At 41.4% G+C, this 26,688-nt stretch overlaps 1 long non-coding RNA gene across 1 annotated transcript in view; it reads right to left on the bottom strand.

Moving 5' to 3' along the window:
• Positions 1-3,313: 3,313 nt before the first annotated feature.
• Positions 3,314-26,688, bottom strand: part of LOC128099945 (uncharacterized) — a 37,773-nt gene continuing 14,398 nt past the window's right edge. The window contains exons 4-5 of the long non-coding RNA XR_008214612.1: positions 8,068-8,149; positions 3,314-3,462 (exon numbers count right to left, since the gene is read on the bottom strand). This is a non-coding gene — a long non-coding RNA (uncharacterized LOC128099945). The remainder of the gene's footprint in view (positions 3,463-8,067; positions 8,150-26,688) is intronic.

The raw sequence follows: 26,688 nt of genomic DNA, 5'->3' as shown, positions 1-26,688 counted from the left end.
ATAAATTCCATAATAAATCTGCTTGAAAACTCTTCCCAGAATCTGCAGATAATCAGGGACCATCACCTGAAGTGTGAACTCGGAGTAACTACAGCTGGACACTAATACTCATTTGCAACTAACATACAGGTCTGAACACAAGAAGATGGCCATTCTGATAAAGGCCAGTCCAATAGTAGAGGATGCCCTCATTCTCCTCAGCTTCAGTTGGATTGCATTCACTATCGGAGCTTGATCTGAAGTCTAATTAGGTTAGAGTTGATAGATACAATAAATAAAGTACAATGCACTCAATTAAACTGCAAGTTAGAGCAATGAAGAGATTTCTAGTATAAATGTGTTCCATGTGTTGCTTGCAAGATACTTAGATTTTAAAAACTCTAAGCCCAACTTCTACTGGCCATCCTTTATTTTATCGGACAATCCTAAATGTGTGTGTGTGTAAGAAAGATACAAACACACACACACACACACACACACACACACACACATACACACACACACAGAAAGAGAGAAAGAGAGAGAGAGAGAGAGAGAGAGAGAGAGAGAGAGAGAGAGAAACTGATTAATACTCAGAGAAAACAAAGCTTCCCCAGTTTATATGATCTATCACGCTAAGACAGCATAGTGGCTCATTTATCCTAATACCCAACAAACAGGTGAAACAATGATCTGAAATTTGGGGTTTCCTTTATCATGACTTTCTTCTCAGCTTTCATGTACTGCCTCCATCTTTTCTGCTTTATAACTCAGGGATTTCTAGTTAACCTCGTCCCCCCCACTTTGTGGTCATCTTCGTGGTTTACGTCCTCTGGCGAATCTGTCTCCCTCTCTCTCTTTTCTTAGGAGGCCCCTGAGGTTTCATTTTGTTGAAGAGTTTTCTCAACCCAAGCAGAAAGTAAATTAGGACTGTTAACCCACCACCACCTGGACCAGGTGCAGGGAGGGGGGCAGTGAAAACGTGAAACAAATGAAAAGCGGGGAAAATCTGTTTCACTTGCTGCTGTTTGTCATATATCACACAATATGGGACCTGCTGTGTCTGTGATATTTACTGCAGAAGCAAGCTTTGGGTAAATTGGGTGAGCCACTTGACCTCAATTTTTTTTCCAGAGTAAATACAAATAATCTCTACCGAAGGCCACTGGTAAGTTCTAATGAACAAAAAAAGAAAGGATATGAGTAATGCTTTATAAAATGATAAGAGCCATGATTATAAGAATTATTTTTCCTCTTGCAAGACCACAACTGATACAGACTTTGAGCTCTTTCAAAGAAATACTATCAGTATATTCTCTTTACCTCCACTTTGACCTCAGCCACTAGTCCAAAAGTGTTGACTGCAATAAGGAAACTTCATCAAGCACATCACGTGCCACCTCCAGCGTAAATCACGGGACCTTTCGGTTCCAAGGTCACTCTGCTTTAGGAATCACATGATGATCAAGGAGAAACAGGGATGAGTGCTTTTTTTTTTAAAGCTACCTTGAGTCTCTAGAAAATTACAACATTTCAGATGTATGAAAAGAAGTACTTGGGAGTTAAACACCAGGAAACATCTATCAAAACACAAAAGAAGTGACAAATTACTTTATAACATGCAGAAAAAATATGCATTTGAATGATCAGCATGAAATACGTGGGGAGGGGGAAGAAAACATTTCTAGGTAGTAAGCAGGAGATGGGTGACTACCTTATTCTTGGACTAAATCTTCCCAGACAAGGAACTTTAAGGGACTCAAAGACGATTGTGAAGTTCCTTTCCTTCTCTTACTAGCTTTTTGGATTTTTGCTTTTAACAAAGCACCACAACCCTGATGGCTACATCCATCATCTCGGAGACCTCCTGCTTTATTTTGCTTTCTTTTGTTTTTAAAGCATTCTTCTTGTTCTCTCACCTCTCCAGCTCCATGGAGAGAAACTGTGTCTCCTATCTGTTTCTTTAAAAAAATTTAATAATACTTTTTATTATTTAAAAGCTTCATACATTTATACAATGCGTATGGATCATATACACCCACTACTCCCTCCCTCCAACGCTCTCTAGTCTCCCTCCCAGTTTCATGCCTGTTTGTATTCTCACAGCCCTTGCATTTCATCCAGTTTTGCAAACCCAAGATACACTAATTCTGTCTCCCACAAAAGAGAATATGTCTCTCGGGAGCCCTTGTTGGAGGTCCCTCACACCTGCTTGACATCATGTGTCAGTGTGGTGGTTTGAATGAGAAATGCCCCCCATAGGCTCCTGCATTTGAACTCTTCCTGGTTTGGTCCCCAATTGATGGAGCTGTTTGGGGAGGTTCTGGACATGGAGGCCTGCTGGAGGAAGTCCCTCACTGGGGGTGGATTTTGAGTTTATAGCCTTGCTACATTTCTAGTTTACACTCTGCTTCCTATGGGTATGAATGAGACAGGATCTCTCAGCTTCCTGCTCCTACTGCCATGCTTTTCCTGCCATTGTGGACATCTAGTCCTCTGGAATCACAAGTCAAAATAAACTCCTTCTTTAGGTGCCTTTGATATGTTACTTTGTCACAGAAGTAAAGAGGTAACTAATTCAGTCAGTATTTGCTACCAGTGAAGGATTAGATCATAGGTTGAACAGATGCACACAAAAACCAGAGCTTGTTTAAAATCTTCCATTCATGTGTGAGTACTAAGTAAAAGATAGACATTAATGGGGAAGCCAGGAGAAGGAGGTCCTATGGACAGCCCAAGGACTATTTCTTGTTTGTTTAGCCTGCAAGTCTATTGAAAATCCTGGCCTTAATTTGCATTATAAAATCTCAACTACAAAAAAAAAAAAAAAAAAAAAAAAAAACCAAAGGGTGGGATGATGGCTCCACAGTTAAGAGTATTGACTATTTTCGTGCAGAGGACCTGGGTTCGGTTCCCAGCACCCACAGGCAGGTCACAATTTTCTGTTATTCCAGTTCCAGGAGATCCAAGGCTTTCTTCTAGTCTCCATGGACGCCAAACACACAGGTGGTACACATCCATATATATAAAATAAAAATAAACAAATCTTTAAAATAAATAACAAATGTCAGGGCTGGAGAAATGGCTCTGCAGTTAAGAGTGCTTGCTGCTCTTTAAGAAGATGTGGGTTTCATAGTCTGCATCCAAATGGTGGCTCCCAAGCATTTGTGACTCCAATTCCAGGGGATCTGATGCCCTGTCCGAAGTCAGAGACTTCCTCAAGCATTGCACACATGAGGTGTGCATACACACATGAAGGCAAAATACTCATACATATAAAAATAAGACAAGCAAACCTAAAACTAAAGATGTCTTAGCTGACAGACAGTCATTAGACTGGTCATGGGACTTGAGCATTCTCAAAAAGGACTTACCTAGAAGCAGCCCAGAAAACTAAACTTACTCAAGGCTGTAGATTAGTCACTCCTGTCAGGGCGAAAACCAAGTTGCCAGGGCACGTGCTTCCCCTTCTTGTGGACTTCCCTAGAGGAGCATGAGAACAAAGAACCTGAAAGAGACATCTGGTCCACCATGATTTGGAAGGGAAAAAGTGTGACCTTACTTCACCAATATGCGACCTGCCTCATAAATATTCATTAAAAAAATACAGGACCCTTATAGGGCAACTCACTCCAGTCTCTCCTTAGAGTGCTTCCTTTGCTTTGTTAAATAAACTTCTGCTGAAACTGGCTGTGTATCTCAACACCCCCCTCACAACATGAGCAAAAATAATAGAACATCTAGTTCTATTAAAAATGAAAGAGCTAAGCTTTAATATTTAGCACATGATTGACACTGACAGCTTGCCTTGGTTCATGACATTTGTTGACAGTGGTATCCTAGGGAGAGAGGAATTCTACTTAGAGCCAGTGATCTGGCATTGACACTGACCTCCATTCTCTTTCACTCTATTGCATCGAGTTCTGACATGTTGCAATTTGCATGTAAACAGTTACATGGATTTACTGATTCCCTTATTTAATTTTAATCCACAGAAATGAACTGAAGGCTTTAAAATATTCCTGCAGAGAGGCCATGAATTGAGTTGAATTTTAATAATAATGCACAAGGAAGCAAGGGGTTGGTGGGGCTGATCCTTTTCCTCCAGAATAAACTGAGTGACAAATTGTAGGTGAGGACAGTGGTGAGCTAATAGAGTAAATGGGTTTCTCTTGCTTAAAGATATTTTGTTTGCAATGGCAAGAAAAATTATATGACCATATTTAGTAGTATATGCATATTGTAAAAACTAACCACAAATATTTTGCAATTATAAGCTGAAAGGAATGTTATTAATAAGAATATGCAGCCAGCTGGGTATAGTGGGATACACCTTTAATCCTAACACCCTTTTAATCCCAGCACTCAGAAACATAGCAAAACCAGATGAAACTCAACAAGAGTATGCAATTGACAAAGCATGCTGCAGCCCTGCAGCCTCCTTCTCCCTGGCAACTGTGAGCAAGCAAGAGAACTGTGAAATAGGCCCTTATTTTTGTCTAGTGCCTTGGCACATAAGGTAGGTCAGCTAGATTCCATGGTAGGGAGCTCACCCACACCCCTGAGAAACACCTTTGTCCTCTGGAATTGGAGGCTTTCTCTCTTTCTCTTCAAGTCCCTATTATTATATATGGCCCTGGTTTGATACTAGCAATTCCAATATTCCAGGAACTAGACAGTCTGTCTCTTTCTCTTCAGGACCCCTAGGGTTTGTGGCAGCTATCTCTTTTAATACTCTCGTATTTCAGAGCCTCATTATGGCTGGCTATGGCCATGATCCTATAACCCTCGTAATAGTGTTTCTCTGAAAGGTAATTTCCTATTATCCCCTTTCTCCAAACCTGATTTTTTTAGTAATTTCCAACACATGCCAGAGGGGGGTCTCATAGTCTGGCAAGCACACATGTGCATCTTTCCCCAAATTCACACTCAATGACACACACACTATTGCCTGAACTTAGCCTTGATTGAAGGATTTAGACCAAAGACATCAGAAAACACAGAGAGAGAGAGAGACAGAGACAGAGAGACAGAGAGACAGACAGAGACAGAGATAGAGACATGGTGTGTGTATCTGTGTGGGTATATATGCATGTATGGAGGCCAGAGGTCAATCTTGGTTGCTATTCCTCAGGCACCTTCTATGTTTTTCTTTTTTTGAATCTGACTCTCACTGGGTTTCTACTAGGGTTTCTATTGCTGTGAAGATACACTATGACCATGGCAACTCTTTTTTTTAAATAACATTTTTTTTGGTTTTGTATAATTTATTTATTTGTATTTTATGTACATTGGTGGTTTGCCTGAATATATGTCGGTGTGAGGGTGTTGGATACCCTGGAACAGGAGTTATAGACAGTTGTGAGCTGCCATGTGGGTGGTAGAAATTGAACCCAGGTACTCTGGAAGAGCAGCCAACACTCTTAACCACTGAGCCAACTCTCTAGCCCCATCACAACAACTCTTCTAAAGGAAAACATTTAATTGAGGTGGCAGCTTGCAATTCAGAGGTTCAGTCCATTATTATCAAGATGGGGAGCATGGTGGTGTTCAGGCAGACATGGTGCTGGCTACATTTTTATCAGAAGATAACAGAAAGTGGACTCAGTATCACACTGAGCAAAGCTTGAGTATATCTGAGACCTCATAGCTTGCCTTCACAGTGACACACTTCCTCCAACAAGGCCACACCTACTTCAACGAGGCCATACATCCTCATAGTGCCACTCCCTTTGGAGGCCAACTTCTCTCAAACTGCCACACTGGGCGAGGCTGCCTCTCTCAGGCCTTCCCTGTGCTGGGTAAGTGTGTGCTACCACATTAGGGTACTAGATCACCCCATGTCTAGCTCACTTTAGTTTACCCAATTGGACACTTAAAGTATCTTCTCATTTCCACTGTGTCAACTCATGCTTTTCTACCATTTGCTTGCTGCACCATAGGCAGAAAAAAATTTAAAAATCTAATTTAAATTTACTTTAATTTTTAAAAATTTAAAATGTGAGCCAGATGAGATTTCCGTGTTAAAATACCTCGATTTCCACTGTTTTGAGGAATAAGAATTCAAATGTGTCCGTGGTGATATTGTGCTCCCCAAAATAGAAACTCTAACTAAGACAACTTGTGTCAAGGACAGTTTCCAACAAACTCAAAGTACCAAAAGAATGTGCTGAATCAAGGTCTATAACTTTCTATCCTTCCAATCTGCATCTCAGTCCTCAAGCCCCCTTCATGGGACTCTGGTACAATTCTTAACACTGAATCCAATCATGATCAGTTGTCAAGTCTAGATAGTGGTAATGGCAGTAGGCAGATTCCGGGATTCTAGAACATTTCTGTTTCTCTGTTCTCTCCCTCTCCTTTCCCACCCCCCAAACCTCACACACAAACATAACAAAAGAAAATAGAATGACCTAAGACACAGTTTGAGGCTATCATAAGTAACAAGTGAGAGAATAAGAAAAATCAATGGTGATTTTTTTTTAACTTTTAGCTTAAACAATAGGGAAGCCTGCAGAGCTCTTGCTAATTCTGGAAAGGCTGAGGAGGCACACATTTGGGGGTAAAAACATCAAGAATTATGTCTTCAACATTTTATGTTCAAAATGTCAGTCATTCAAGTGAAGCGATTAGGTAGCTGGTTTAAGATACAAATCCATACTTTAAGGAGAAGTCTGGGTTGAGATATAAATTTAGGACTTAATAACATTAATTTAGGTGTCAAATGAGAGATAACATTTAAAGCCAGTGGTCTAAACTTTTAGTTCTAATATTTCTAGAAGAGATTTCTACCCTGGTGCCAAATATTTTCTATTTCACAGTCCAGAACTACTCTTTCTGCCCTGCTTGCTGCCTCCTGGGAAATGTGTCTTAGTCTGTTTTCTGATACTATAAGCTTGGTAGCTTATCCAGTCAAGAGATACATCTGGTTCATAATTCTGGTGGCTGGAGGTCCAAGCATATCCTGGAAGGGTCCTCTGGCTAGGTCCTAACATGGTAGAGAAACAAAAGAAAGGAATAGACCACACCCATTAAGGGCCCTGCTTCATAACAACCTGTTCCTTAGAAACTCAATCTAGTCCTGTAAGAGACCTCAACCCACTCCGCAAACCCCTAGGCAATGGACCTCATGATCTAATCATCTGCCATTAGGCTCCATTTCCTAATGTTTCTACTACTCTAACACCATATGTTGGGATTCAAACTTCCAAAACATGAAATTCTGCAGCACAAAGCACATTTAAACCATAGCAAAATGTATGTATGTATAGAGCCATCAGTGGGCTCCCCAGTCCCGGTTTGGTTGAGTACCATTTGTGAGGCCTCTGCCCTCACTCCCAGGATACAAGAGAGAAGCAGAATGAGGAGGTCTGTTGGTAGTCCCCTCTGGAGCCAGCTCACAGGTTTCTGGTTCCCTCTCAAGATGGCTTCCTCTGCTCACCTCTTCAGAATCCCATCACCTTCCTTTTTTCCCTTTCTGGCTCAGGGCTCAGTGAGTAACAGCTCAGCTGAAGCCCCGGCACTGCAGAATCTTCCACAGTCCCTGTGTCCAGCTCAGACATTTGTAAATAGCCCATCTATTGAATGAATGTTCCTCAAATCATCCTAAGTTAGAACTCTGCCCTGAGCCAGGTGGTGGTGGCACATGCCTTTAATCACAGCACTTGGGAGGCAGAGGCAGGCAGATGTCTGTGAGTTTGAGGACAGCCTGGGCTACAGAGTGAGTTCCAGGAAGGGCACAAAGCTGCACAGAGAAACCCTATCTTGAAAAACAAAAACAAAAACAAAAAACCAAAAAAAACCCAAAACAACAACAACAACAACAAAAAACCTCTGCCCTGAGTTTCCTCTTAGGTCCCTGGATAACACACCTACCTTTCTCCTCTTGGGAATCATACCAAAACAGTGAGAGCAATGAACAAAAGGACAACCATCCTGTCTTTTATAACCACAAATTGCACTTCTTAGAAAAGCGGGTGGAGAGCAGTAAATGAATTGGTACAGCTTAAAAAGGCCAGGCGTGGAAAGCACCATGTTCTCTGGGAGGCAGAGAAAGAGGCAAAGGATGAAAACAGGAAGATGACTTACGAGGTTCTGTAGCCTGTTACAGATCCAGGTACTCACTGGACTCACTGTCAGCCCCGCTCATGCAATACAGGAGGTCTATTTCCTAGAGAAACCAAACGAGAGAGAGAGAGAGAGAGAGAGAGAGAGAGAGAGAGAGAGAGAGAGAGAGAGAGAGTCGTGATTGGCATGCAAAGAGGAGGCTCCAAGAGAAAGATTTCTCGGAAACTCAAATGGATCAATTTCCTGACAAGTTTTGCTGTATAGAAAAGGCTTTTCAATGACTTTTTCCAGTTCTCTGGGTTTTCACGGGACAGCTTACAAGTTCAAAAGAAAACACAAGTATATTTTAAACTACAGGCAAAAGCAAAAGAACAATGATGTATCTACGGGATCAGGACTAAATTTCATCTTCCTAATACTAAAAAAGAGTTTAGCATAGTGCTATCATGAAATGAAAGCAGATGGCTTGGGAGGTACTGTGACTAAAGGGGAACCTGCTTCTATTGTTTTGCTAAATGGACATGTTGAAAAACTGCCTTCTAAACGTTTGCACAACAGTGCTGCTCTCCATCTTGGCCAGAGTAACTTCTTCCTATAGTGAGGATCAGTTAGTGAAGCGGCTCATAGCTAGGTAACACACTGAGCATGAGTGTCTGTAGGGTGCTCAGCCCTGAAGGGGACATCCATATCAACAATGCCCTTCCATGCATGGCTTGGAAAATATCAGGGGAGAAGGGTGGAAAGAATGCAAAAACTAGAGGATTGAGAAAGCACCATGAAATGCTGTCTTCTGGACCATGCCATGGCCAACTCACTGCAGCTGTGGTTACCTGTATGAGACCTGTACAAGATCAAGCCCACCAGATCCTTTAACATTCTAGCAGGTGGCACTAGCTGGTTACAAAAAAAAAAAAAAAAAAAAAAGGTAGAGGATGTTGGAAGGGGTGTTTAGGAGGGGAGTGAGAGGAGCAGGTTGGGGTTGGGTACAATGAAGATGCATTGTATTATAACATGTTTGAAAATATCGAAGAACAAATAAAACAAATTTGGAAAAAAAATGAACATAGACTATGACCCACCAATTCCACATAAACATATTCTGTTTTGTCTTCAAGTTCTAGCAGAATGTTGATTGACTTAGCTGTGGTTGTCCTGAACCTGTGGGATGCAGTACTGTCCCTAAAGCTCCATTGTTCATGCTAAATTTATGGCAGTCATCCTTTGCCACATTAAGGGAATATTTTTCTTCTCTATTTTAGCATGAGGAGTTTTATATGTTAATCAGAAACAAGGGTTGAATTTGAGAAAACCTTAAAAAGCATAAATCAATGTCAACTTCAATTTCCTCATTTGTTAAATGTAGAGAATTACAAGAAAAGGTCTCCAAATGTTGCTTTATCCTACATTCCCGGGACTAAATCATGCAGGGTGGGAGTGGACATTTTCTTGGTAATATATTATTTAGCATGGTCATTTGCACTCCTGGTTCTGTGATTTTTCTTGTTCTAGCTGTCTGTGTAACAAGTTGGGAGGCTTTCCATCTTTTCTCTATTTCTGAAATAATTTATATGAAGTCAGAATTATCTATTTCTCGAATGTTTGACAGAACTTGCCTATAAATTGTCTGTGACTGTAGCGTTTAAACAATAGATATTTGATTGCCTGTTAAATTATTTTTATAGGTATTGAATTATTCAGTTTTTCACCTTTTCTGTCTACTCAAGTCAATAGGAAAATTTTATATTTTCCTGGAAAATAATCAATTTAATCAATATTTTCGAATACAATGCTATAAAATTTATACAATCTATTTTAATTTTAAAACCCGTTGCTAAAACTTTAGTTTCTTCACTGTTTTTCCTTAAGGAAAAACCCTGTTTTCTCCCCATCTCCTCCCCTCCAGATGGCCTCAAGTACCCTGGGGTAACCTTGAACCCACTGAGTGCCCAAGGATAATCTTGAGCTTCTTATTCTCCTGCCTCTGTCTTCTGAGTACTGACATTACAGATGGGTGACATCACTCCTGATTTATGGGGTGGTGGTGATTGAACCCAGGGCTTCATGTCTTCTAGGAAAGCATTCCACCACTGAGCTACATGCCTAGCCACTACTTTTTCTCTTATATGTTTAAAAGAATTTCCAAAATTGTTTTTATTTAATGGTATTTGTATTTATTTTATTCTTTTAAAATAATTTGGATTTTTTAATTGACCAAGCCATATTTTATGTTTCATCAAATTTCTACTTTTTTTTTTTTTAACAGACTTAATCCACTTTATTTTTCTTGTATAAAAAACCTTTATGTGGTAACCACAGCTGGAGCCTCAATCCTCTGAACTGAAACTCTGGTGTGGAGTTTCACAAGATGGCCACCGAATTCCTGATGAGGAGACTTGGTGAATACATTTTCTTTCCAGAGGTCTGGGGTGGGGGTGGGGGGATGGAGGATGAGGGGGGAGCAGGACAAGTAGCTGCATGTCTTGGAGATGGCATCAACGGTGGCCTTGGCAAAGTTGCCCAGGGTGGCAGTGCAGCCCCTGGCTGATGTGCAGCAGTCATCAATACCGGCCATCATCAGTAGCTTCTTGGGCTCTGGGGTAGAGACCATGCCAGTGCCTCTGGGGGCAGGGATGAGACGCACCAACACAGAGCCACAGTGGCCTGTCACTTTGCACAAAACAGTGTGGGGCTGTGACAATCTTGTTCCCCCAGTAGCCTCTCCATACAGAGATGGAAAGCTTGGCCAAGATGATGGCCCCTCGGATGGCAGTGGCTACCTCCTTGGAGCACTTAATACCAAGACTAACATGACCTTGTAGTCCCCAATAGCAACAAAAGCCTTAAGCCTGGTCTGCTGCCCGGTCTGCTTCTGCGCTGGCAAGATCTTTAGAACCTCGTCCTTTAGGGATGCCCCCAGGGAAAAATCAATAATTATGGATTCCTTAATGGGCAGTGAGGACAGGTAGATCTCCTCCAGGGACTTGATCTTCATGTCCTTGACCAGACAGCCTAGCTTGGTGATAGGGATCCACTCCTTGTCTTTGTCTTTACCTCCACTGAGCCCCGAAGCCTGGACCATGGCTGCAGCCTTCACCACAACTGTCACCCCTAAAACCACTGCCAAATTGCTGTGGGATGTTCTGTATGGCAAATGTGTTGCTAATTAGTCAATAAATAAAACACTGATTGGCCATTGGCTAGGCAGGAAGTGTAGGCGGGACAAGGAGGAGAATAAAGCTGGGAAGTGGAAGGCTGAGTCAGAGAGACACTGCCAGCCGCCATGATGAGAAACAGCATGTGAAGATGCCGGTAAGCCATGAGCCATGTGGCAAGGTATAGATTTATAGAAATGGATTAATTTAAGCTGTCAGAACAGTTAGCAAGAAGCCTGCCACAGCCATACAGTTTGTAACCAATATGTCTCTGTGTTTACTTGGTTGGGTCTGACAGCTGTGGGACGGGCGGGTGACAGAGATTTGTCCTGACTGTGGGCCAGGCAGGAAAACTCTAGCTACACCAAATCCTCCGCAGAAGCCTCCTAATCTTGCCACCTCCAACCCCCATTCCACCCCAGCACCAGCATCATCTACCATTTGGTATTTTCCCAAAGAAGAAGAAGCCAAAATTCTACTTTTATTTTCCTATTTTTCTCTCTATTTTTTTTGTTCTATCCAAGTTTTCTATGGTGAATGACTAGTTCATTTATTTTTTTGAAGTCTGCTGTAGTTCTTTTTTAAAATTAATTATTTTTATTTTGTGTATAAGTGTTTTTCTTGCATGCATGTCTGTGTATTACATGTGTGTCTGGTGCCCACAGAAGCCAGAAGAGGTTGTCTGATCTCCTGAAACTGGAGTTACAGACCATTGTGAGCCGCCATGTGAGTGCTGGGGATTGATCCTGGCTCCTCTGGAAGAACAGCCAGAGCTCTTAAAACCCTCTTAAACCTCATCCCTCCAGCCCATAGCTCATTTATTTAATCTTTCTCATTTTCTAATAGATGTATTTAGGCTACACATTTTGCCTTGATATGCCTAACAGGTTTTGACTACCGAGACAATTTGTGGCTACTCTTCTCACTAATTTGTAATTTTAGTATTGATGTATTTTAAAAGCCAAGAATTATCAAAGATTGCTTAAATAATATTCAAGAATTCTTTCCTTCTTTGGTGTAAGTGTGTGTGTGTGTGTGTGTGTATGTGTGTGAAGCTGTACCCATGCCATCGTGTATGTATGGACGTCAGAGGACATTATGTGTCAGTCCTCAGCGGTCTTTTTGACTGGTGTGTGTGCCAGGCAAACTGGCCCTCAAGCTTCAGTAATCCTCCTGTCTCTGCCTCCCAAGTACTGTAATTACACACGTGAGCTCAAGTAACAGACTGTTTTAAAGATTTATTTTCATTATTTTGTTATTTTATGTCTATGTGTGTTTGTGTGTTGGAGGATGTGCAAGTGTGTGCAGGTGCCCAAGGGGGCCAGAGGCACCGGATCACCTCGAAGCTGAAGTTATAGGTAGTCATGAGCTACCATGTGGGTGCTGAGAACTGAATTCTGATCCCCTGTAAGAGCAACATGTGCTCTTAACTGCTGAACCATCACGCCAGTCCATCAAGAGCAGATTTTTTTTAAGTAGCTATTATTGTGATAAATATGATGAACGGTTATGTGCAAGATGTAATCACCCCTTATGTTCCTATGAGATACAGCATTTGTACTAGCTACTTCCCATGTCTAATGTAAAAGTCATCTACGTTTAGTGAGATCATAGATTATATTCTTACTGTGCGATATTAAAAGCCTCTTGTTTTGTTTTCTATTTGCAGAATCTCAATGAAAAAGTGCTGTTCAAGTTTATTTTTCTTTTGTTTCATGACAAAACAGGGCTCTCTAAGCCCCACACTTCAGTGGGTCTGAAGTAGAAGCTGTAAGAGGGAGATTGTTACTTATTTGGGCACTGAGTTGATGCAGGGCCTCCCAGGAGCTGAGGCCTTGCTCTTCCCCTTGGGTTTTTGCTAGGGTGGGTGGGTAATCCAAGTACTCTGACTCCTTGGAGGCCATATGGCCATGTGGACCACCTTGTTGACTATAGTCAGATCAACAGTCACACCAGGACATGGGGTGACAGCTTAAGAAGAGACATTTAGCTTGATAATGTGATTATTGAGGGCAATGCCAGTAAAAGCACTGAAAGTAGAAGATTGGGTGTCACTGTTGAAGTTTCAAGAGATAACCTGGTCCTCCAGGTACTCCAGGATATCCTTCAGGTGATGTCTTAGTTAGGGTTTCTATTGTTGTGAAGAGACACCATGGCCACAGCAACTCTCATAAAGGAAAACGTTTAATTGAGATGGTGGCTTACAGTTTCAGAGGTTTAGTCCATTATCATCATGGCAAGGAACGTGGCAGTGTGCAGACAGACATGGTACTGGAGAAGTAGCTGAGAGTCCTACATCTTTCGGGTAACAAGAAGTGGTCTGTCTCACTGGGAATAGCTTGAGCATAGGAGACCTCAAAGCCCACCCCTACAGTGACACATTTCCCCCCAAAAGACTACACCTACTCCAACAAAGCCATACCTCCTAATAGTGCCACTCCCTTTTGGGGGCCATTTTCTTTCAAACCACCACCACCACAGGTGGCTTTTCTTTCTTTCTTCCTTTTTTTCTTCCTTTCTCTCTCTCTCTTTCTTTCTCACTTTCTTTCTTTCTGTCTCTCTCTCTCTTCTTTCTCTTTTTTTTTCTTTTTTTTTATTTGGTTTTCAAGACAGGGTTTCTCTGTGTAGCCCTGGCTGTCCTGGAACTCACTCTGTAGAGCAGGCTGGACTCGAACTCAGAGATCCAATAGCTTCTGCCTCTCAAGTGCTGGGATTAAAGGTGTGCGCCACCACATCCGGTTAGGTGGCTTTTTAATGCCCGAATTATTGCCTTCTCAATGCCATTATAATTGACACTTTCCTACAGGTGACTAGTCAAATTTGAGGCATATGGTGGGTGGGGACACAGAAGGCCATGTCAGTGAACCTTCCAAGCAATCCACAGCTTTAGTGATACAGTAGATGCAGAGGTGATGCTTTGACCACAGCCGTCAGGCCAGTTCTTTAGAGGGGCAGTTCATAGATTTATTGGTGAAAGTGATGCCATCTATGAACTGCAGTCATGAAACTCTTCATGACACCCACATTGTCATGCATGACCTTGGCCAAGGGGACTAAGTTGGTGGTACAGGAGTCATTGCTGATCCTCCTTAGGAAGATACCTTCATAGAGTTCACTCTTGTCATAGAAACATCAGCAAAATGGACAGAGATGACGGCCCTTCTACCTTCACCCTTATCCATGGTGGTGAAGACACTGATGGACTCCACGCCGTACTGAACACAAACATCACCCCACTTGATGTTGGCAGGATCAGCCTCATGGAAGAGGGAGACAGCCTCAGTCTTGTCTGTGATATAAAACATGTCATAGTGGGATTGTGCTGGAATATGGAAACCATGTAACTGAGGTCAATGAAAGGGTCATTGGTGGTTATAATGCACACTTTGCTAAAGCTGAAACCAGCCCTGATAAACAGGGGCCTATAGGACCAGATCTACTCACTCCAACCTTTACCATCATGTCTCAGGGATGATGCAGCTAGAACTGAACAAGAAAACTATTACTGTCTGTCAAATGGGGAGGAGCAGCGAGCTGAAACCATTTTGTGTGTGTGTGTGTGTGTGTGTGTGTGTGTGTGTGTGTGTGTGTGTGTGTGAGAGAGAGAGAGAGAGAGAGAGAGACAGAGAGAGAGAGAGAGAGAGAGAGAGAGAGAATATATAGCCATAAAGGAGTTAAGTTTCTAGAGCTCAGCGTTTGTGGTAACTGGGGAATAGGTGTGCCCAGATCATAGCTATTCCCATGATCCCATGCAGAATCCACCAAACTACCCATAGAATGAAAACACAAGGCCTCAGATATCCAGTCCCAGGACAGTCCGAAGAGTCAGAGCTGGGGAAAGGCTGTTAAGCTGGCACGCTATCTGCTGGTGGTTAGAACGGCAGCCGGAAAGAGAGTCAAGCAGCAAGAGAGAACAGCAGGTACCAGCTCGTCAGGCTCCTGCCCTCTCAAGGGCTTATGGGAATTTCCTTCCTGGAATTGTGTACAAAACCCTTGCCACTGTGTCTCAGATGTGCTCCACCTGCTTCTCCTTTGAACTTTAGATTGCATTATAAGAGCTAATATTTGCTTGTTTGGCAGGAGGCTGAGCCTCCTCTCGACCCTTTTCCCTGGCCATTTGAGAAAGGTCTGAAAGTGAGAAGGATTCTTTTAATAAGTAGACACAGAGCTTCCTCTTGGCAACAACACGCTCATCCACCATTCATCTTACTTTTTAAAAATGAAAATTCAAAGAGACTTTCCAGATTTGGTACAATTCCTTCGACCCATATCTCTCTGAATTCACAGACTGGTGCAGAATTTTCTAGCCCATCCAGTGGGAAAACCAAGTGGGGGTGAGATGGAGTGAAAGCTACTCAAAATAATTTGAAGGGGAATTTGGAAACAAAATGGCATGATGCATTGACTAGGAACTCGAACAGAGAAATGCAAATGGTTTCTCCCTTCACACCAATTCTTCAGCAACTTACAATAATTATCTCCCAGGCTTCATCTACAGTGCTCTTTCTCAGTGCAAAAGAATGAAGGTGAAGGTGAAGTCTGAATGTTAAAAGTTGAGGCAATACTTCCCTAGACCGCTCTCCGCTTCAACATCATCTACACTCTAAATATTTCCTGAAGTCCTTGAGTCAAGAAAAAAAAAAGGGGGGGGTGTCTTAAAATCTCTTTTAAGTAGTTTTTGAGGTGTTAAAATGTTATTCCAAATATGAATTCTGCAGGCAATTTGCACATAATAGTTTTATTTGTACTCTTTTACAACTAAAATCTCTGCAAACTACTTTCTTATGCAATCTTCCTCAGAAAGCAGTTTGCTTAGAAAAGCAGTTGATAAAAGTTGTAAGTGGCTGAGAAGTTACTGAGGAAAATCATTTACCTGCAAAATAAAATATTGATCAAATGGTTATGACTTGGAGTGAGCTCTCACATAAAAGAAAAAATAAAATGCAAAGATGTAAAGGCACCCAAGTGAAGAGAGGTCTAGAAATAGAATTAATTACCAAGAGGCTATTTTTTTTTTCTGAAGAACCGAAGTGCTTTACCTGGTCTCAATCTCCTCTTCCTGCTGTGTGAGAAGAATCAATGATAAGACCTGAAACTTACAAAAAAATTAACTCAGCAGAAGCTAGGGGAATGAGACGTATGAAAAAACGACCCCTTAAGTTACAGTGAAAACGACTTCTTATCCTAGGGTTGCCTACACAGCCACAATAGGTTGCCTTTTTCCTTCATTTCTGTGTCTCCCGTTCCCTTTCCTTTTCTTTTTTTAGCCACGATGTTGAATACCCCAGGCTTGGGTTTGCTATGTAAAGAAGGATGACATTGACCTTCTAATCTTTCTGCTGCCTCCTCCAGATCACTGGGATTACAGGCATGTGCCATTACCTCTCATTTTTGTAATGCTAGAGAATGAAACCCAGGGCTTCAGGCAAGTGAAGCAAATACCCTACAATTGGAGCTACATCCGCAGCCATATTTAACTGACTTTAAAATAAGAGTTAAGGGGGAAAATGCTAAAATACCTTCAAACCAAATCTAGTGATAATGCTTAGAACTCATATGAAATGAACTGAGTTTTATCATACACAAGGTTTTTTTTTTTTTGTTTTGTTTTTAACTCTTCCTGCTCATCGGTTAGTGCATCTGAAGCACAGGGAACTAGAAACAGGAAACATCAGTGTTCACCAAAAGACATGTCTATTCTGCTTTATCTGAGCATATCATAAGACTCCAAACCTCTTCCTAGTTATTGTTAGGAAGGCAGCTCGGGACACATATGGTCACTGCCGTCACTACTTGTGAACGCACTCAAACTTCTCATATACTAGATACATTACATTCTCAATCACCTTTCATTGCTTAGCTGAAAGGTTTTTCCATGAAGGGCTCCAAGTCCCTAAAAGATGACAGAAGTCAGTGTGACTCCCTGAATCTCTGCAAAGAAAGCTGCCAATCCATTCGGAGCAGGACATGAGCAATATGTGAACCTTCTGTTATGTTAACAATCTCAAGTTTGAAGGCTATTTCTTATAGTTACCTTGATGAATACAATGCTTATAAAAACTGTATCTGGCCGGGCGGTGGTGGCGCACGCCTTTAATCCCAGCACTCGGGAGGCAGAGCCAGGCGGATCTCTGTGAGTTCGAGGCCAGCCTGGGCTACCAAGTGAGTCCCAGGAAAGGCGCAAAGTTACACAGAGAAAACCTGTCTCGGGGGGAAAAAAAAAAAAAAAAAAAAAAAAAACTGTATCTGTCTTGTCCTGTTCTCAGATATGCTGAGTCAGGAAATCATGAAACATGATCCAGGAGTCTAGAACTTCAAATTCTCCAAAGATTCTGGGCTCACTGGAATTTGAGAAGCACTATGGCTTAGCATTTGATTTCATTAAAAGTGTCTCTGTAGAAAACGAAAAATTTTCAAACATGTTAAGTTGAACTGTTCAAAAAAAGTTTAAGTTCGAATATTCGTTTTTATCTATCTAATTGTTTATTTTGAGGGATTATAAGTGCATAATTTCTGCCTTCCCTTTAATCCCTCCAAACCCTCCCATATTTATTCTTTGTTCTCTTTCAAATTAATGGCCTCTTCTAAAGAGTTTTAAATGTGACTATGGAAGAATGAATTTGAAACAATGCTGTTTTTAAACTCAGAATCATAGTTTAAATCATGGTGATTAAAGTACGTTCAGACCATGCCATACGACTAGACAATGATCAACAAGATGGTCCTATTTCCTGCTTCCATGGATCTCTCTATGGGTATACCTAGTTAGAACATGCAGTAGCAAATGAAAATATAAACATGTTTAACCAAGATATTGAAGATTTAGGGAAAACATCTTTTTTTTTTTTCGAGACAGGGTTTCTCTGTGTAGCTTTGCGCCTTTCCTGGAACTCACTTGGTAGTCCAGGCTGGCCTCGAACTCACAGAGATCCACCTGGCTCTGCCTCCCGAGTGCTGGGATTAAAGGCGTGCGCCACCACCGCCGGGAAAACATCTTAATAGAAGCATAAAGGATGACTAGAACTTAACCTGCTGAAAAGGAAAAGTTGGTCAATGATGTGGATAAGATCAAAGCTGCAAGAGAAGGTGGGCCATGATATTGACATTGATGTCAATATTGACTATGACTCAAGAAAAGAGCATGGTCCAGATGGGAGAGAGTGGTGGGAATCAGTGTGAGAAGTCTGGTAGTGAAGGACTGTTGAAGAAGTTTAAAAAGGATGCACTTCCCTAGATTTCCTTGGAAAATTACTCCAATTGTAAAGCTGAAAGTATAATGGATGAGTCATGGGGTGGAGGAAACCTGAAATTTCATGTTAAATTAATCCATTCGTTAATGTGTCCTCTGAGAAATCATTTATTTAGCCCATACAAAGTAGTTAGGATAAAGCGATGGCAAGGTAGTCATGATCTCCTTCCTCATAAACAAAATAGGTAAGTAGATAGGGAGGTAGATAGATAGGTAGATAAATAGACAGACAGTAGCCATAGTAAGGGTGGAAAATAGTATCAGACATTGAGAAATGAGAAGTCCAAGATTCCAGGAGAATTCTTTGTTTTCTGGCATCCATGATGTATGAGGGTTTTTTTGTTTGTTTGTTTGTTTTTTGTTTTTTTTTAAGTACAGGAATATGTGGTGATACTGTGTTCCCCAAAATATTGTGCACCCTAATAAATTTATCTGGGGTCAGAGAGCAGAACAGCCACTAGATATAGAGGCCAGAAAATGGTGGCACACACACTTTTAATCCTATCACTTGGGAGGCAGAGATCCACCTGGATCTCTGTGAGTTTAAAGTCACACTGGAAACAGCCAGGCATGGTGACTCACACCTTTAATCCCAGGAAGTGATGGCAGAAAGCAGAAAGGTATATAAGGTGTGAGGACCAGGAACTAGGGCTTGTTAAGCTTTTAGGCTTTTGAGCAGCACAGTTTAGCTGAGAGGCATCCAGTCTGAGGAAACAGGATTGGCTGAGGAACTGGCAAGATGAGGTGGCTGTGGCTTGTTCTGCTTCTCTGATCTTCCAGCATTCACCCCATTACCTGGCTTCAGGTTTTGATTTTATTAATAAGACCCTTTAAGATTCCTGCTACAGGAGTAGGAGCTGGAGAAATGGCCCAGTGGTTAAGAAAACTGGATGCTCTTGCAGAGGACCTAGGTTCCATTCCCAGAACGTACATGGTGGCTCACAGCTGTCTGGAACTCCAGTTCCTGGGGACCTGACACCCTCTTCTGGCCTCCTTGGGCATCAGGCGTGGCACATGGTATATAGACATATATTTAGGCAAAACACCTATACACCTTAAAATAAATAAAATAATTAATTTTAAAACAAAAATTAAAAAATAAGTTGAAAGAGATAATAAGTTCAATATTGGTCTTATGGTACCCAATTTCAAGACTTATTATAAAGATGCAGTAATTAAAACAGCATAGTATTAGCATAAAGGTACAAAAGAAATCAGTGGAACAGAATAGAAAGCCTAAAAATATCTGCATACATATATGGTTCTGAGTTTCCACAAAGGTAGAAAGCAATACAATTGAGTAAATACAATCTTTTCAACAAATGATTCAGGATGAATTGGATAGCTATATCTAAAACAGTTGATAACATTACATAAAAATGAACTCAAAGTGGACTTTAGATCTGATTAGAAAACTCAAAGTATCAACAACCTTAGAGAAATCTTGGATTCGGTACAAACCAAACCAAAGCAAACCACCCTGTAGTTAGTAAATGAAAGTGGGCCAGGACTGTAGGTTGGCGGTAAAACTCTTAACTGACATGTGAGACTCTGAGCTGAATTTTCAGCATTACAAACAAATAATCTTTTTTTAAAAAAAAAAATTGGTAAATGTAAATAAAATGGGTAGATATATTGGGTTTCATCAAAATTAAGAACTTTGGGGAGGTCGAGCAGTAGTGGCGCATGCCTTGAATCCCAGCACTTGGGAGGCAGAGCCAGGCAGATCTCTGTGAGTTCAAGGCCAGCCTGGTCTACAGAGCGAGATCCAGGATAGGCACCAAAACTACACAGAGAAACCCTGTCTCAAAAAACCAAACCGAAAAAAAAAAAAGAACTTTGGGGAGTGTGGAGATAGCTTAATAGGTAAAATGCTTGCTACCAAGCCTGAAAGCATGAGTTTGATCCCCAGGACCTACATGGTGCCAGAGAGAACTGACTCCCCTAAGTTGTCCTATGACTTCTACATGCATGCCTTATCCTGTGCATGCACCTGTCTACACACACACACACAAACACACACACACACACACACACACACACACACACACAAATAAGTTTTAAATACTTTTTTAAAATTTTAAAACCAATACTAAGAAAACAATTATATTTTAAGATGGTCCAAAGATTTGAGAAATTACTTCACCAGAGAAGATACATAGATAAATAATAATATAACATGTGCGGTATCAGTAAATGTCAGGAGACTGCACACCTAGTCAAATGTTGAAGATTCAAAGTTCTATCACACCGATTGTTGAAGAGGATTGCCCAGTAACTGAAACTCTTATGTTCTACTTACACTTCTCGTGGGAATGCAAAGTGGTGCTAATTCCTTTGGGAAACGACTTAGCTATTTCTTAAAAAGTTTAACGCATATTACAGTACAATCCATCTGTCAGCTGCTAAGTATTTACCAAAGAAATATGAAAATGCACATCTATACAAAGCCTTGTACATATAGATGTGCATTTTCTTCCTTCCTTCCTTTCTTTTTTTTTTTCTTTTTTGAGACAGGATTTCTCTGTGTAGTTTTGGTGCCTGTCCTGGATCTCACTCTGTAGGCCAGGCTGGCCTCGAACTCACAGAGATCTTCCTGGCTCTGCTTCCTGAGTACTGGGATTAAAGGCATGCGTCACCACCACCTGGCCTTAGATGTGCATTTTCATTCACACACACACACATACACATACACACACAGACACAGATATCATACCTGTTTTTAATATTAAGTCCCCACCTGAACACTAAAGATCATTCATCAAGGTGAATGATTAAATACATTCTAGCATATCCATTCATAGGATGCTATGTGACAACAAAGGGAATAAGCTAATGACACATGCATTGAGAGATTTGAAAATTATTGAGCTAAGTGAAAAAGTCATTAAAAAGATAAACCTTATGAATTTATTATTTAAAATAGTATGAACTAAAGAGATGGCTCAGTGTTAAGAGTGCTTGCTGTTTTTGCAGATGACCAGAGTTTGGCTCCCAATATCCATATTTGTTAACTCACAACTACACGCAACCCCAACCCAAGGGATCCAACAACCTCTTCCGGCCTCCACCAGTACCCACATACATATACGTGCACACATATATAAATAAATGCAATTCTAGAAAATTTCAAATCTCTATAGTTATGAGAAGCAGGTAGATTGTTGTTTGGGAACTTGGCAGGTATAGTTAAAGTGAGTAGGAGACGGGCTAGAAAGAACTACAAGGAACCTTTGGAGACTGATGAACATGTTTGTTAACTGGATAATAGGGATGTTTTCATGGACGGTGACATTTGTAAACTTTTTTCAGCCTATGCATTTTACATACGTAATTTCTATGACTTCCATAAATTTATTGTTACCTCAAAAAGTAAAACTATATTGTCTCTGTCCATAAAAAGATGCCTCTGAGAGCAGTAGTTGAGAAAAAGCAGTAGTCCCAACCAAACTTCTAGAAATGAGAACAGAATTTCTTGAAACTAAAACTTAGCTTGAATGTAAGACTTTTTGGATACATTCAGCATTAAATTGGACCGAGCTGTAGAGTGATTCTGTGACCCAGAAGACAGATCAAAGGGACTGGTTCCCACAAACTGAATTTCCCAACAAGGTTGTTATAGTTGACCTCAGTGAGAGCAATTTCAGTGGAACAGGAGTACATTGTAAGGAAAAGTGAATGAGAAATGAGAAAGTAAAGATAACACATTTAGACAGTCTATCAAATGTTTCCCTGGGGAGTGGAGGTTTAAAAATAGAGTATGTGTGGAACAAGCAGAGAATTTTATTTCTTTTTTTTTTGTCAAATGTCCATAGCCACAGAAAAGTTAAAATGATGATTCCTTAACTCAACTGTCAGTCCAGGTGCACCCAGTTCTTCTTACGACCTAGAGAGACACATTCCCCATAGCATCCCAAGCAGATCACTTGGCATTTCACACTTCAACTCATGAGCACATGTGTCTCAAGAACAAGAGAATTCCTCTCTCTGTCTTTCTCTCTTTTTCTGTCTGTGTGTGTGTGTATGTACACACATGTGCACATTTTTGTGTGTATACGGGTGCACGTATGTACAGGTGTACATGGAGACCTTGGTGTTGTTCAGGCACCATTATGCTTGTTTGTTTGTTTGTTTTTTTGAGACAGGGTTGCTCACTGGCCTAGAACTTGTCAAGTAGGCTAGGCTACATGGCTGCTGAGCCCTAGGAATCTGCCTGCCTCCACCTCTCCAGTACTAGGGTTAAAGTTGCATGACGTCACATCCAGGAATTGAACTCAGGTCCTCATGCTTGCATGACAAGCACTTTACTGATCGAACTATTTCCCCAATGACAAGAGCATTGTGTTTCTGATGTAAGGCATTCAATATGAATTCAATTGCTTCATCCAACAGATAATGAATACATATCTTCATTTAGCATAAAAATGTCTCAACTACTTTTTCTTTGAGACGCAATCCTATCAAGGTTAACACATTGTATTTGACAGTTAAGAGTCTTTAGTTTTCACCATACTTCCTTCTCTTTTGTGAGCATTAAATCCTTCAAAGAGTCTTAGATAGTGTCCAGCAGAACATTCAACAGTCTGAAGTTACAGGACCATTTTCCTGTCACAAGTTTCAGGTCAATCACTTCTTTCAAGACATCACCAATGTGTTTCTTCGAAGCTTTGATTTTCCATTAGGAAGCACCAAATAACAGGCTGGCTCACTGTGGGGGATGCTAAGCTTGACTGTTTGGTTACTGCCATGTCTGGGGAAGAGTAGAGAAATGTATTACAGAGTAAATAGAGCAGGAAGATGATGCTGGAAGAGAAAGCATAGTGAATAGAGGGAGACTTCCCAGACAGGTGCAGAGAACAGACAGAGAACAAAGGAAGGATCAGTCCTAGCCAGAAGGAAAGAGAACTCTTACACTGTGTCCAAGGAAAAGGGGAAACGCACTGCAGATGCATGAAGTTATTACATCTCCTACAGCCGCTCTGGAGAAGAGCAGGGAGATGGACTACCAGCAGCTGTTGTGGACCAGCACAAGTAGAAGACTGGCTTAGCCCAGGCCTAGAAGCAGAGACTGTGGACAGTGGCTTAGTCAAGATGTATTGGGACAGGTAGTTGCCTTGGAGAGACAATAAGACAAGAGAGTGGGGGAGAGAGGCAGCCATAATAATGGGGATCAAGCTGCTGGATGGAGGGGAAGTAGAACTGCGGGTGAGGGTGGAGAATGTGGAGCCAAAATGGTCAGCTCACAGTTGCAGGGGAGAATACGGCAAGAGCAAAATTCAGAAGGCAAGAACTTTGAGTGAAGAAAGGCTTTCAGAAATGGAGGGACCGGCTGTTGACTTGATCTGGGCATGTGACACTCAAACTAGGCGGCTGGGAAGCAGAAGAGACACCAACTGATGACACAAGACCCTTGGAACCCGTTACCCAGTGCGTTGAGTCCTCTGTGTGTTCTAGGTAGGGTGGAGAATTCAAAAGAACACAGGCATTGCTACCAGCTGATCCCAGCTGCTCTTCCTCACAGCTTTCCTCAGCATCGATGATACAATAACTCAGAGAAAATGACACTCCTCAACAATTGATCACCAGAGAGATTCGGCCTAAAATACTTGAATCAAAACCTGTGTGGAGTTCAGCTGTAGTGGCCTTCTTTGTCCTTTCAGGGTGTTTTTAGCATTTCCAAGGAAAATCTCATTAGAAAAATTCTTTCCTTACTGATGATCTTTTCTAATCCCTCACCTGCCATCCGTGTGTTATCACAGGAACTTGAGTTAGCTATGATTGCATGGTCCTGAGAAAATTGGATTAGTCAGTGAGGAGTTCTGAACCGCACTAGTTTTTTTATTTTTGGCCTCTTGGGAAATTTGATGAAAATATGACTCCTTTTTCCAGGAGAATGAACATTTGCACAACCCTACACAATACTGCATTTAATTTCAAGGTGCCTCACAGACTGTCACTTAATATCCCCTGAATTTGATTACTGTGGGTACCATTTCAGTCCAATAATATTATGACTATCTCAACCAAGTCGGTTGGCTTGTTATCCAAACATTTCTTTAAAAATTTACTGCAATCTTTTCCCTAAAACTTGTCTCTGAGATCTCTTTTATGTAATTAGTGAAGTCGGAAGCAGCCATGTGAATTTCCCCTCTGACTAGGATGTGATTTTTCTCCCCTACTTGGATCTGCCCCCATCACAGCCCCTGAGAGCCTTGTACTGTTTACCAGACAGATTTTTATTTAAAAAGGATCATCTATACAGTGAAACAGCTGAGTCTGACATCCACTTTGTCAACTGGCAACAGCCCAGCTCTGCAGCTGAAGTGGGATAAAGGACATCAGAGACACTTGCCGTCAGCCAGCTCACTGCGGCCTGGGAATCACAAGTCAGAGAGAGGCACTTGGGCACAGAAGGCAGTGCAGAGACTGATGGACTGAGGAGAGAGTGTCTGCTGGGCACACCTGTGCTCAGGGTCCCTAGAGCATTCGAGACGACAAAACCAGAAAGAAACCTGGGAGAGAAATGAGGAAAGAGAGAAAACAAATACTACACTTCCCCCAAGCAAGCAAGTGAGCAAGCAGCACATATACACAGTTTAAAAACTGTGTGTGGAGATAGCATTCTTTTTTTTTCTTGGTCTTAAAGTCAATACCTGTTAAAATATTAGTAGATTCTGGAGAGATAGCTCAGTGGTTATGAGCACCGGCTGCTCTTGCAGAGGACTTGGATTCAGTTCCCAACACCCACATGGTGGCTCATGACTACCTGAAATTCCAATTCCAGGAGATCCAGGGAATCCAATGCCTTCTTCTGACTTCTTTGGGCATCAAGCATGCATGCAATGCACATATACACCTTCTGGCCAAATGCTCATATGCATAAAACAAAGTAAGTAAATTTTCATTTAAACAAAACAAAACAAAGCAAAAACCTACAAGAGAGCCAGGTCAGTCAGTAAAGTGTGTACCCTGTAGGCATGAGGATTTGAGTTCATTCCCAGGAAACAATGTGGGGAGGTATCTTAGTTTATCTTAGTCGAAATTAGGGTTTCGACTGCTGTGAAGAGACACTGTGACCATGGCGACTCTCATAAAGAAAAAAAAAAGAACATTTAATTGAGGTAGCTTACATTTTCAGAGGTTTAGTCCCTTATCATGGTGCACACATGGTGGTGTGTAGGCAGACATGGTGCTGGAGAAGTAGTGGAGTGTCCTACATCTTGATTTGTAGGCAACAGGGAACGGTCTGAGACACTGGGCATGGCTTGAGCATATATGAGATTTCAAAGCCCACCTCCACAGTGACACACTTCCTCCAACAAGACCGCACCTAATCCAACAAGGCCACACCTCTAATAGTGCCACTCTTTTTGGGGACCATTTTCTTTCAAACCACAAGGTTGGGGGAAGCCAGGCATGGTGGTGTGCTTTTGTAATTCCAGCCCAGAGGCAGGGGCTCACTGACCCACCCAACCTAGTTAATGAGAAACTTACTCAACAAACAAGGTAGAGAGTGCCTGGGCATCAACACGCAAGTTTGTTCTCTGCCCTCTACATGTACACATGCACCCCCCCCACACACACACATGAGCACATGTATATATAAACATATACATATATTCACAGAGAGGGGCGGGGGAGGGAAAGAGTCTGTGCTTGCAAGATGACTCAGTGTGTAAAGGCACTTTCTGCCAAGCCTAATGTCCTGAGTTTGATCCCCAGAATACACATGATGTAAGGAGAGAAGCTCTGAAAGGCTGTTTTCTGACCTCCACAGTACACTGTGGCATGGAAGTGAAATCCTAATACATTTTAGAAAATAAGTGGGTTACCCAGATCAGATCATTTCCTCCTGCTTCTCCTCCTAGTAGAAAAACAGCCTTTGCCCTCTTTCTATTGACACCTTCTCTTTGTCTATGGCAATTCATCAACTCCCACCTCTAACTACACGCCATCAAATTCCTCAAATGGTATTATAAAAATTATGTGTGCTTTACTTATTATTTCAATATTTATCTGTTGCCCCAGAGGATTTTAAATGATTTACAACAAAGACTGAAATACAGACAAGTAAGAAGATAGTAACAGAATAAGAGTCTGCCACTAGGTGGATTATAGCTTTGTCATGAGACTTATGCTTAATAAAATTACTGCAATTGATTCCAAAACATAGCTCCAAGCATCCTTGCAGCTGAGATTTAAAAAAAAAAAAAAAAAAAGACATAGGGATGACTGTAATGG

This window comes from Peromyscus californicus, unplaced genomic scaffold, assembly GCF_007827085.1.
Source record: "Peromyscus californicus insignis strain IS unplaced genomic scaffold, ASM782708v3 Scaffold_6__1_contigs__length_162567912, whole genome shotgun sequence".
Classification (NCBI taxonomy): Eukaryota; Metazoa; Chordata; class Mammalia; order Rodentia; family Cricetidae; genus Peromyscus; species Peromyscus californicus.
Note: the sequence above shows the minus strand (reverse complement) of the source record. Positions and strands in the feature narration are given on the sequence as shown.